The 12,346-nt window shown below is 41.3% G+C and overlaps 1 protein-coding gene across 1 annotated transcript in view; it reads right to left on the reverse strand.

Moving 5' to 3' along the window:
• LOC132522203 (coiled-coil domain-containing protein 150-like) overlaps nt 1-8,162 on the reverse strand; it is a 69,747-nt gene extending 61,585 nt beyond the window's left edge. Inside the window, exons 1-2 of the mRNA XM_060152402.1 lie at nt 7,987-8,162; nt 610-773 (exon numbers count right to left, since the gene is read on the reverse strand). The gene's annotated coding sequence lies outside the window, so the exon portion shown is untranslated. The remainder of the gene's footprint in view (nt 1-609; nt 774-7,986) is intronic.
• Nucleotides 8,163-12,346: the final 4,184 nt, after the last annotated feature.

The following is a 12,346-nucleotide window of genomic DNA, read 5'->3' on the forward strand; positions in this document are numbered from 1 at the left end:
ATCACACCAGTAAATTCAGCATTGGCCACTTAAGCACCCAGATTCCTCAAGGCCTTTGACAATCTAACTTTTAATGGCAATAACTTCTCCAGGAGTACAAAGGAAAAACACAGTTCTTCTTTTGAGTACTTCATTCTAAACTATGAATTTTTTGTAAGACTTATAACCTCCCTTTTAATTTACAATAAATCTGGAGAAAGAAAATACAGACCATATTAATGCATGAATCAAGTTGTAGATGTTCACCTTAACTAACATCAAAGTCTATTCTTATTTTTAAAAAAGGACCAAATTTTTTTTTCTAATTATATAAAAAATAACATTTGTTTTTAATCAAGTATTGAGGGAGAATAGGATATCGAAGTTTGTGCACCTAATTAACACACTTTAAAAATCTGTTTAGAATAGTGGTAGTAGCTCCATTACCACAGGACAACTCTTTATCTTGCAAATATTTTCTAATTAATATTCTAATGTTATTTCTCAATTCTTTTCTAAGTACCTATTTCACCTGCCAAACCACCCACACTGTGACTCCTTATGAGTAACCAGTGAGGCAAAATTCTTCAACCTACAAAGATATTGTGACACAATTTTTTAATTTGTTACCTTTTTTCACCGAAGTCCAACATTATTAGGTCATTCCTCAGAGAACTGGTCTGTTCCTCAACTATTCTCATCCTTTGCTGAAGTACCATGAATGTTTCAGAAGCTGTAGCATTGATGCGGGCTGGACAGAGGACTGGTCTGGACATTGTAGTTTCCATATGCACCTGAGATTAAAGTCACAATATTAGTGTAGTTGGTTCTATTATTGTTCAAAATAGCCACTGCCCCTTCCTGTGGAGGATTATACATCCCTGTCCTGTTGAGCTTGGAAATGGCATGTGTCCTGCTTTGGTCAATTAAATGTGGGTAGAAGCTTTAAGAGCCAACTTGTCATTCATCATCTCTTTTCCCTTCTCCATGCGATGAGCAACAACCCAGATAGGGCCTGCTCCATGTGCCAAGATCCCAGAGTAAAGATTACATGAGCAGAGCCATGGCCCATCCATGACATACAGTGTGAGTGAGCAAGAAACTAATGTTGTTACAAGCCGCAGATTGTTAGGGAGTTTGTTACTGCAGCACAATCTAGTCTATCCTGTCTGCTACTATGAGACATACACTAGGACCTATGACTTGGCTGAAGGAGTTATTACCTCTTTTCATTGCCAGCCATTTTCATTTTAACACATTCCCATCCAACCTTTCTGAAAACAAAACAAAACAACACTCTACAGTACTTGGATCTCCGAGCAGTTGTCATAAAATATATTTACCAACTACCTTGAAGCAGTGACTTTTAAAAATAACTTGCAAACATAACTTCATAGCAAAGACTCTTTTACACCTACTGACATCAAATTTCCAGACTCCTCCCGCAAGACCACATGAGAGTAAATGGGAGTAGTGAGACTACTCTTTCAGGTATTAGTGACAGAAGCAGAATCAGCTTATAAGCAGTCCCAACATTTAAACGAATCATGTGCCCAAAGTTCAACGACAAGATCATTGGTGGAAACTTTTAGGACATTTTCCTGCAACTCTATCCTGTACAAACATTTCTATACTAATCAAACCATAAACCTTAAGCATCACTAGCAATAGTGTATCTGTGGGAATGTGTTCACAAGGCCCCACCTGGGATATTCGTAATACACCTTCCTCTCCCACTTGCTGTGTGATTAGATACCTCCCTGAGGTATCCCAGGCAATGGAAGTAGGGACTCCCTCAGGTTCAAATCACTGAAGGTGGCCCCCAGGACCCAGGGAAGGAATTAAAGAAGTCTTAAAACTGGTGGCAGGATTTAAGGGGGCACCAGCGTAAAGGCTGAGCTTCTTGACAATGTAACACTGTTACAGCCACTGAGGACAGCTCTTTAACCATCTTCTATTTTTCCCCCACAGGTCCCAGAATATGGTCTGTTTCTCTCTTTTTACTTAAAACAAAACAAAACAAACCCCAAACAAACAAACACTTTACTGAGGAATAGTTGACAAATATAATTGTATACATTTAAAGTGTAACATGATGATTTTATATACATATACCTTGCAGAATGGTTACCAAGATCAAAATAATTAACACATCCACATAATTAACAACCTCACACAGTTAACATAAGTAACTTTTTTTCTTTGTGGTAAGAATACTTAAAGATCTATTCTCAGCAACTTTCAAGTATACAATATCATATTATTAACTATAGTCACCATGTTATACATTTGATCCTCAGAATGTCTTATTTGAAAAGGCAACCTACAGAATGGGAGAAAATATTTGCAAACCATATATCTGATAAAGGATTAATATCCAAAATATATAAAGAACTCATACAACTCAGTAGCAAAGGAAGAAATAATCTAATTAAAAAATGGGCAGAGGGCCTGAATAGACATTTTTCTAAAGAAAATATACAGGTGGCCAACAGGTACATGAAAAGATGCTCAACATCACAAATCATCAGGGAAATGCAAATCGAAATCACAAGATGGCAGCTCACACCTGTTAGAATGGCTAGTTTTAAAAAGACAAGAGATAACAAACGTTGGCAAGGATGCGGAGAAAAGGGAACCTTATGTACTGTTGGTGGGAATGTAAACTGGTACAGCCATAATGGAAAACAGTATGGAGGTTCCTCAAAAAATTAAAACTTGAACTACCATATGATCCAGCAACCCCACTCCTGGGTATATATCTGAAGGAACTAAAATCAGTATCTTGAGATATCCACATATCCATGTTCACTGCATCATTATTCACAATAGCCAAGAGATGGAAACAACCTAAACATCCTTCAGTGGATGAACAGATAAAGATGTGATATATATATATATATATATGGAATGTTATTCAGCCACATGAGAGGAAATTCTGCCATTTGCAGGATGAACCTGGAGGGCATTATGCTAAGTGAAATAAGCTGGACAGAGAAAAAATAGTGTGTGGTATCACTTATATATGGACACTAAAAACCAACCAAACAAAAAAATCTGATTTCACAGAAACAGAGAATAGAATGGTGGTTGCCAGGGGCTGGAAGATAGGGGAAACGGAATGATGTAGGTCAAAGGGTACAAATTTTCTTTTTATTCTTATTTTATGCTCCTGACCAAGATTTCTCTCCTTTGTGCTCCTCTATAAAACAGAATGCACTTCTGACACACATAACCTTTTTGAATTCTTTAGATTTTCTGTTAACAATCAGCTTAAGGACAGGGGGTAAAGAAGTTCTCTTCTATTAACTGCTTTTCATGCTTTCAATTCATTCTTGAAGGGAATGACAAAAGTAGACACAGATATTAATAGAGTCTCTGGATACACAAAGATATGAAGTAAGGTTCACCTACATTTCTGAAAAAAGCCAGGTTTGGAGTTTCCTGCTCGTTACCACATGGGCCAGGATAGTGTCCCTCAGGTAAAAGGAAGAAGAACCTCAAAGACAAACCTTAGGGCCTGTTCTACTGCCATGAAACCAGGGCTAGGGTTGGGGGAGCCACCAATAGTGTGGGGTGGGAAGAAAATAGAGAGGTAACAGTGAAGAAACACCAGATGGGTTTACCCTCCACTCCATTTTCTGTCACCTGCTGTCTGGCTACTGCCAACATAGAAATAAACCAGGCCTGGGGTTGGGAGAAAAAGTATGGAAAGGGTGTTTAATGGGGTTTGTGACAGGCAGTTGGCTCCTTTGTCCTCCTGCCAAAAGAAGTTGAAAAGTTCATGTCTCCTTCCTCCCTTACGGCTGGCACATCCATGTGACATATCCTGGCCAGTGAGACTTTAGGCAGAAGTTTGCAAGAAGCTTCTGGGAAGACTTTTTTTTTTCCTGATAAAAAGAACAGAAATGATGGCACCTGTCCTTTCCTTCCCCTGTATGATGCCCGGAGCTCTGAGCGCTCTCTTTAAGTCAGCCATGCAGTACCTCACTGTTAAATGTAAACAAAGAGTCTGGGATCACCAGCATCTGAGAAACAAGGAAAAGGCCAGAGAAGCTCAGATTAACCTGACTTACTAGTAACCTCCAAACTTTGCTTATGTGAGAAATATAAACTTTTGTTTACTCACGCTTTCCTGTTGCTTGCAACAAAAGCAGTCCTGGAATACATTGTAGTCCCAGATAATAGTTGGTAGAGAGATGGGAAGAAGGAGGAGGTAAAGAAAATGACAAGCGGTGCTGGAGGTGGGAGGGGAGGGCAATTTCTGTGGCAACTTGTTAGGCCCAGGGAGCTGGTTATAATATAAAGGACTGTCTAATTAATTTATGTCACAAGTCAGATACATAATACTAACACAAATATAAAAGTTCATTTTTGGTGGGCAAGTTCAGTCAGGTATCGGGCATCTTTCCTGTTTTAAATTTAACATTTCCAAAACAACTCTTGATCTTTCCCCCTGAAACTTGTTCTTCCTAATAGGCTTGCATTGTCTCAGTTAATGGCAACACCGTGCTTCCAGTGCATCCTTTCTCATCTAATCTATCAACCAAACCTATCTTTAAAATATGTCTGGACTCTGACCACTTCTTACTGTTCCGTTGCTAGTACCCTGGTGCTAGCCAGTGGCATCTCCCCTGGGTTATCGTAGTAGCTTTACAACTGGTCTTCCTACTTTGCTGTTGTCTTGGCAGATGTCTTGGTAGATGGCTACCATCTAGGCAGACTGATCCAGTTAAAAGTTAAGGTAGATCACAACACTTCTGCACTCTAAACCTTCCAATAGCTCTGAAAGTAAAGGCAGACCTTTACATTAGCCTTTAAGGCTCTAAGTAACCTGTCCTGTTATTACTCTCTGACCTTATCTCCCACTATTCTCTCCTTCACTTTGTGCTTCCCAGTCAAACTGACCTCCTTACTGTTTGTGGACCCATCAGGCCTTCTGACTTAGGGTCTTTGCACTCTCTGTTCACTCTTTCTGGACCTTTCTGTCCCATCCAGATGTCACTCCTGTACCTCCTTCACAGGTCTTTGCTTAAATATCATCTCAGTGAGGTTTCCTTTGACCGCTCTGTTTAAAATGGAAGCCTGCACCACAGCCTCCCTCCCATCCTCTTTCCTACTTTTTCTCCATTGTACTTATCACCAGTGAACAAACTATATATTTTACTTATTTCCTCAACTGGAATATAAGCTCCAGGAGGGCAGGGAGTTTGTCTCTTTCGATCATTGCTGCATTCCCTGGTGTCAAAACAGTTTCTGGCTCATGGTAGGCGTTCAGGAAATGTTTATTGGACATATGAGTAAATGAAGAAAATACTACTGACCAAATTATTTTCCAGTGGTTGTGGTAAGCAACACTGAGTTCCTGGCCTGTTACTTTGGAACCAGCAGCATATAGTTGTAGCTATTGCCAGATATAAGAATGGAGCCTGTGTCTACAGAAGCAAGTGTTGCCTTTTCAAAGCCACCTGGCTTTTACTAGTATATTACTTATGACATTTGTCTTATTCACGCCATGCTTTCAGTGAGGTAACCTGAGCTCTCTGGAAATACTTTCCCTAAACACAGAGACAGCACTGTATTAATTTGATAATGATATATTTATGAAAGTAATTGTGAATTAACTTTTTTAAAAATAAAAGCTTAGGGCTTCCCTGGTGGCGCAGTGGTTGAGAGTCCACCTGCCGATGCAGGGGACACGGGTTTGTGCCCCGGTCCGGGAGGATCCCACATGCCGCGGAGCGGCTGGGCCAGTGAGCCATGGCCGCTGAGCCTGCGCGTCTGGAGCCTGTGCTCCGCAACGGGAGAGGCCACAACAGTGAGAGGCCCGCATACTGCAAAAAAAAAAAAAAAAAAAGCTTATATCTTAGTATTTTTATTATCGTTGCTATCAAGCATCAGGGCTTAGGTTCAAGGCTGCATTCAATGTTATTTACTCCTTTTCAAAAACAGCAAAGCACAGATATGTTCAAGCTATAGTCTCTTTGCTGGAATATTAGCAATTAGAGCTAAGTTCTCTTCTTGTAAGAAGAGTTATGGCTTCTATCCCCATAAGTTATAGATAGTTGAAAGTCTGTAACTTCTTTTTTTTTTTTTTTGCGATACGCGGGCCTCTCACTGTTGTGGCCTCTCCCGTTGCGGAGCACAGGCTCCAGACGCGCAGGACCAGCGGCCATGGCTCACGGGCCCAGCCGCTCCGCAGCACTTGGGATCTTCCCGGACCGGGGCACGAACCCGTGTTCCCTGCATCGGCAGGCGGACTCTCAACCACTGCGCCACCAGGGAAGCCCTGTAACTTCTTAATAACATATAGAGTTGTAAGTCTACTGAGCATGGAAGTCATAGAGTTACGGCCACTGGCCTCCAGGTGGCCTGCGGATTGTGTGTCGAGGCATGGTGTTTCTGTTACCCTTGCTTGGACATGCCGGATAAGGGAGGAGAGGCAGGAGTATGAGCAACTGCAGCGAAAATGAGAATCTCTCCTGACTCTAAACCTCAACTCAACGGATTCACTGGATCCCAAGTTCTTACTTTACTCTTCCTTTAACAGGCTCGCAGGTACTCAGGGACTTCCTGGTGGATATTAAGGCTGTCCTCCTCTTTGCTACTGGGTCACCATTGTTTCCATTTTTGTTTCTGAGGACTCTCCTGACCTTGACATTGTTTTTCTCCTCACGTGGAGAGGGGGTAGGGAAGAATTTTCAACTAACCCTGAGACCTGTTTGTAATAAATCCTCAAAGGGTAGATTGTCTTGTTTAGTTTTTGAATCCACTTCTTTGATGACGTGAACCTCAGTGATTGACTAAGAGGATATTTCAAGGACAACACCATGTATTTCACTCAAAAGCTTTATCCTCTGCCCACCATCAGTCAGTGTCCCAGGCACCTCGATCTCTCCCTCCTTAGGATGAATTTTCTATAAACCTCTTCTCCCGCAGAGGCTGGGGGCCAAGTTTATTCCTTTTTGTTTGAGAGTATTTTTTCTCTCCAGAAGCCTGAGACGCTCCAGTATAGATAAGGTTCAGGTGGGTGTGAGTGATGATGCCAATCAAATTCTTACCTAAACATATATAGACTTACTTTCTCTTTTCTGAGAAAATGAAGCAATTTAATTTGTGTTGTTTTCTATCTTGTTTTTAATGGCTGAATGCGCACACATACCCTGTAAGGTTATGCAAGCATTTTATATCTATTTTGGGTACCTCGGGGAAATAACAGCAAAACTATGACATTTCGACAATTACACGAAAAAATTTTAGGTGGGAATCTGCATCTTATTAAAAATATGTGGGAAACTTGTACTCCATTTGTACTCAGTGGACCTTTCTCCCCTGACTCCAAATAAGGGATATAAATTCTGAAGTTGTCAATATATACATGGCTTTTAAAGCCGCGGAGACTGGATAACAGAGAACAGAAAAGATTCAAGGACCTAGTCCTGGGCGCTCCAAGATCAGTGTGCAGCATTCAAGCCAGACTAACCCGAGCTTCGCCTCAGTAAGGTCAGATTCTTAATCATTTTCTATCTTCAGAGCCCAGACAGTACATGGGACATTTGTGGGTGGCAAACAGCGGTATAGTTCAACAAAAATTTAACTTTGTTCCAGCCTAATTGGTAGGAGCTGGGGAAACAGCAATGAACGAATGTAAATTCCTGACACCTGCATTCTAACGAGTGGGCCAGGGAAGATAACCGGTGGCAAAACCAGAAAACGAAACGGCTTTCCCAGGAACCTATAACGCCAACCTAACATATAAATAAAGAAAAGTCGGACTGGGGCTTATGCGCGGCCCTGTCTGGTGGCTATCCTTCCCCCGCTGGGGCCAAGTCAATGCAAACCTCGCTCCTAAACGGTTTTCACCGGCATCCAGCGCAGAAGCGCCATAATTCAGGGTCCTGAGGTCCAGAGGGCAAGAGTAAACTCCGCCAGCTAGGGGAGAGGGCGGCAAGGAGAGCTGACTGGGACCTTATCTGAACCGCCGACCCGCCCCCGCGGACTCCGTACCTCCCAGGGTCCCGCAGCCTCACCCCCACAGTCCGTCTGTCCGCCTGTGACTCTGTCCGGCAGCAGGTGGGCTGGTTTCTACGGAACTAAGACAGCGTTTTAAACCTACCCGCTCTCCGGCGCGGTAGCTCCCGTACGCAGGCGCACTCGTGGCAGGGCATGCCGGGAATCGCAGTTTTCCCGGCCCTGGAGGGCCCTCCGCCCCGGGCGGGATCCAGGCCGCTATCCGGAGGCGCGCACTGAGCGCGCAGCCCCGTGACCCGGAGGACTAGAGATCTCCATTGAGCTCGCGAGCGGGGCACGCCGGGATAGGTAGTTTCAGCCCACTCACGTCCCGGAGGTCCTGCGGCGTCCGCTTTGCGGAATTACCCATCCCATGCCGGTGAGCGTGCAGCGTTTGGGTCATTTGACACATACCCTGCAGCCGGTCAGAGTCCAAGAGAAGAAAGTGTTTTTAGTTTTAGAAGGATGAAAGTATCAAGTAACTTATGAACGACAGGAAAATAAGATTTTGTTAATGAGCATAAAAAATGGTAAAAATACCGAGCTCAAACATTCTTCTCACTGAAGAAAAAAACAAGCCCCTCTTCATCCTCGTTCATCATGGCCAGACCGAGAGTAAAACACATGTCTGCTCCCTGGTTTTTTGTCTCTTCAGCATAATTTATTTCTTGCTTTGTCTACAGGTGAGTAGGTATTTCTCAGTTTGACTGTAAGTAGCTGCGAAACTAGAGAGAGCACCGAAAATAAAACTGCAGTCGTTTCTGAGTTTTGCCGTAAGACCGGGAATTCGCCCTTACCGGGAAGTCTTCTACAGTGAAAAGGCAACACGGCTTTGCTTTAGGTAGCTGGACAGAACACCTTTTACCAGCACCAGGGCAATTAATGTATTCTTTTCGTCTCTCTGGGGTTGCAGCTGAGAATAACTTTAGCCCTCAAGTGAATGCAGTCAGATCCGAGATGAGTCCTCCTTTGCTTAGCGATTGGCTGGCTGAATTGATCTGGCAATTCTTATTCTGATAGACTCACGTGAGATGGAGAGAATGCCCAAACCACAGCTGTAAGGCATATTCATCAAACTGTAGGGCCATCCGGTGAAGGAGAAATGAGCACCGCAAACGTTATTCAGGTGAAGGGGCCAAATAAAGCTTTTAATATGAAAAGTGGGAGAGTATTTTAGAGCGTCAATACAAAGAGCCAATTACTCGTAGGTTTTCTCTTGCAGTGACCTCTGATTTATGGATGAAGATGGGGGATATGTGTATGCACTCGGTAGATAATCTGCACACTTCAGTGTAATGAGAGTTTTCACCTTCTCCTTGACTCTCCATATTAAACAGCAGTCAGGGAGCCAAATTGATTAAATTTAGTGTTTTTAATTTATTTTCCTCTTTGGTAAACCACATTAGAACTTAAGTCAGGCAATTACAGAGTTAAAGAATCTGAAGTCGCCAATAAACTAATTCATCTGTTAGAGAAGGGGTTTCTGGACAGACACCTGAGAATTTATTATATTAAAAGTCTGTTTTTATTCTAAATGCCTGAACGTATTGATTTTTTTTTTCTGATTTCCCTCTTGATTTTCAATTGATAAATAGTTTCACAGTTGTTGACCCCACTCAAAAACAAGGTCTTTTCAGCCATGGAAATCCTAGGGATTCCATAAGGACCATCCTCTCTCATGACTACTATGATAGCCTTCTAACTGGTTTTCTGATCACTCTTCCCAAAGCATCCTTCATATAGCTACTAAAATGATCTTTTGAGAAAGTAAATCTGATTATCTTATTCCTTTGCTTAAAAACATTTAATAGTTCCCCACTTGAACTTTAGTTTTCCATTGAACAGTATGAAGCCCAAATTTCTAATGGCTTCAGCCTAATCCACCAGCCTCATCTGCATCTGGCCCCCCAAGGGAACCTTGAATTCAAGCCTACAGGCACGTCTTTGTGCTTGCAGGCACTGCACCCTCCGCCAGGCATGCCCTCCCTCTTATCAGTCTGGTGAATTCAACGGAAATGTAACCTCTTCTGTAGAGCCATTCTGTTCCCTCCCAAAGTATTTATTGTACAGCATAATTGTCAGTGTGCCTTACCTCCCCTTGATTAGGCTGTAAGCTACTTGAGGACAGGACCTTTGTTCTCTTTATTTTGATTTTTAAATTTTCAGCAGCAAGCACAAGGCCTGGCAGACAGTAGAGGCTTGGCAAGTCCTTGTTTAGTGAATGAATTAATGAATACATTTTGAATGCTTCTACAGAGGCTATGTCTCACTCTCCTGACTAATCTTATATAATCATGGTACAGTGATCAAAACTAAGAAATTAGTACTGGTATGATACAGTTAATGAAACAACAAACTTCATTTAGATTTCATCAGTTTACCCACTAATGTCTTTTTTCTGTTTCAGGATGCAATCCAGGATCCTACATTGCATTTACTTGTCCTGTCTCCTTCCTCAGCCTTTGTCTTTCATGACCTTAGGATCTTTGAAGACTACTGGTCAGTCATTTTGTAAAATGTCCCTCAATTTGGGTTTGTCATGATTTCTCATGACTAGATCAAGGTTATGCAATTTGGGAAAAATACCACCGAAGTGATATTGTGTACTTCTTGGTGCCTCATATTCGGGGGTACATGGTATGCCTGCCTTATTACTGTTTAAGTTAATATTCATCTCTTGCTTATGGTGATGCCTGTTAGATTTCTCCAGTAATCTTACTGTGTTCTTCTCTGTAACTAATAAGTATTTGGGCAGAGACACTTCAAGCCTGTGCAAATATCCTTTAAACTTAAACTTTCACCCACTAAATTTAGCTGGTTTTTCTTGCTAACAGCTTTTATGGTGTGTTAATGGTGGCTTTCTATTTTCCTCATTTACTAGTTGGAGTTCTTTTGTAGAGAGGAGTTGTATGTTTTCTCCCATTTATTTATTTATTCAGTTATTTACATCAGTATGAGCTTATGGATATTTATTTTATTCTTTGGGTTATAATTCAATACCATTATTCTTTTATTGCTGAAATCGTTCCAGCTTTGGCCATTCAGAGACCATTAAGGAGCCACTGTGTCTCATTTTTTTTTTTCTTTAAGCACTACCCTACTTTCTAACATTGCAAGATTTCCAGGCTCATCTTATATTTTCCTGGCCCAGCCCTAGATTCAACCACTTCTGCAAGGAGCCCTGTTTCTTTTTATTAAAGAATGGTATTTAAAATCTGAATGCTAGGCTATCACTGCTTCTAGTTCCTCTCAGAAGACATAGGAAATATATGTATAAATACCACCCCATGCATATACATTAATATATCTATATTTCTGTATCTATCTGTGTATATATATGTGTTACATGTATGTAAATGTGTGGACATATAAACAAGACATGAGTTCATACTGATATTCCCACTCAAATCCAGCACCCCAGTTTATTCTAACTTTTGCCCTTTTCTTTTAACTTCTTTCTGTGACTGTGCGAAGCCTGGCTCTCATTATCCACAGTACATCTACTTGTTTGTTCAACCCTAGTACACATATAAAGCAGTTTTAAAAATTGCTAATCCATACCAGATAAGAAACACATTTAAAACTAGAGCATGTTGCTTGGGCACAGATCTTTTTTGTCTTTAGCCTTATAGCACCCAGTCCAAACACCATTTTCCAAAGTTACTTGGGTCACTCCTTTCTTCTCCACCTGCTTCAGGGTGGCTATTTGATTTATTTGTAATACAGTTAGATTTATATGTCCCAGTCTGCATTCCAGCTTGTGTTCTGTCCAAATCCTTGTTGGTTTTATCTAATTTCCATATGGTAAAATGTACTATTTGTGGTGTACAGTTCAATGAGTTTCAACAAATTATTAGAGTTTTCTATCTCCCACCACAGTTGTATACAGAAGTTTCCTCACCCTCAAAATTCCATCATTCTACCCCTTAATAGTCAGTCCCTCCCCCACACCTCCCAGCCTCTGACAACTGACATGTTTTCCATACCCATAATTTTGCTTTTCCAAAATGTCATGTTAATGCAGTCATACCCTTTGGGTCTGACCTCTTTCATTTAGCAAATGCATTTAAGATTTATCCATGTTGTTACATGAATCAATAATTCATTTTTATAGCTGACTAGCATTCCACTGTATTGATATATCAGTTTGCTTATTCATTCACTGGTTGAAGGACATCTCAGTTGTTTCCAGTTTGGGGGGGTGGTTGTTAATAAAGCTTCTATAAATATTTGCATAGAAGTTTTTGTGTAAAAATAAATTTTTCATTTCTCTTGGATTAAGCACTTAGGAGTGGGATTGCTGGATTATATAGTAGTTATATGTTTAAATTTGTAAGACACTGCCAAACTGCTTTCC

This window comes from Lagenorhynchus albirostris, chromosome 6 (assembly GCF_949774975.1).
Source record: "Lagenorhynchus albirostris chromosome 6, mLagAlb1.1, whole genome shotgun sequence".
Taxonomy (NCBI): Eukaryota; Metazoa; Chordata; class Mammalia; order Artiodactyla; family Delphinidae; genus Lagenorhynchus; species Lagenorhynchus albirostris.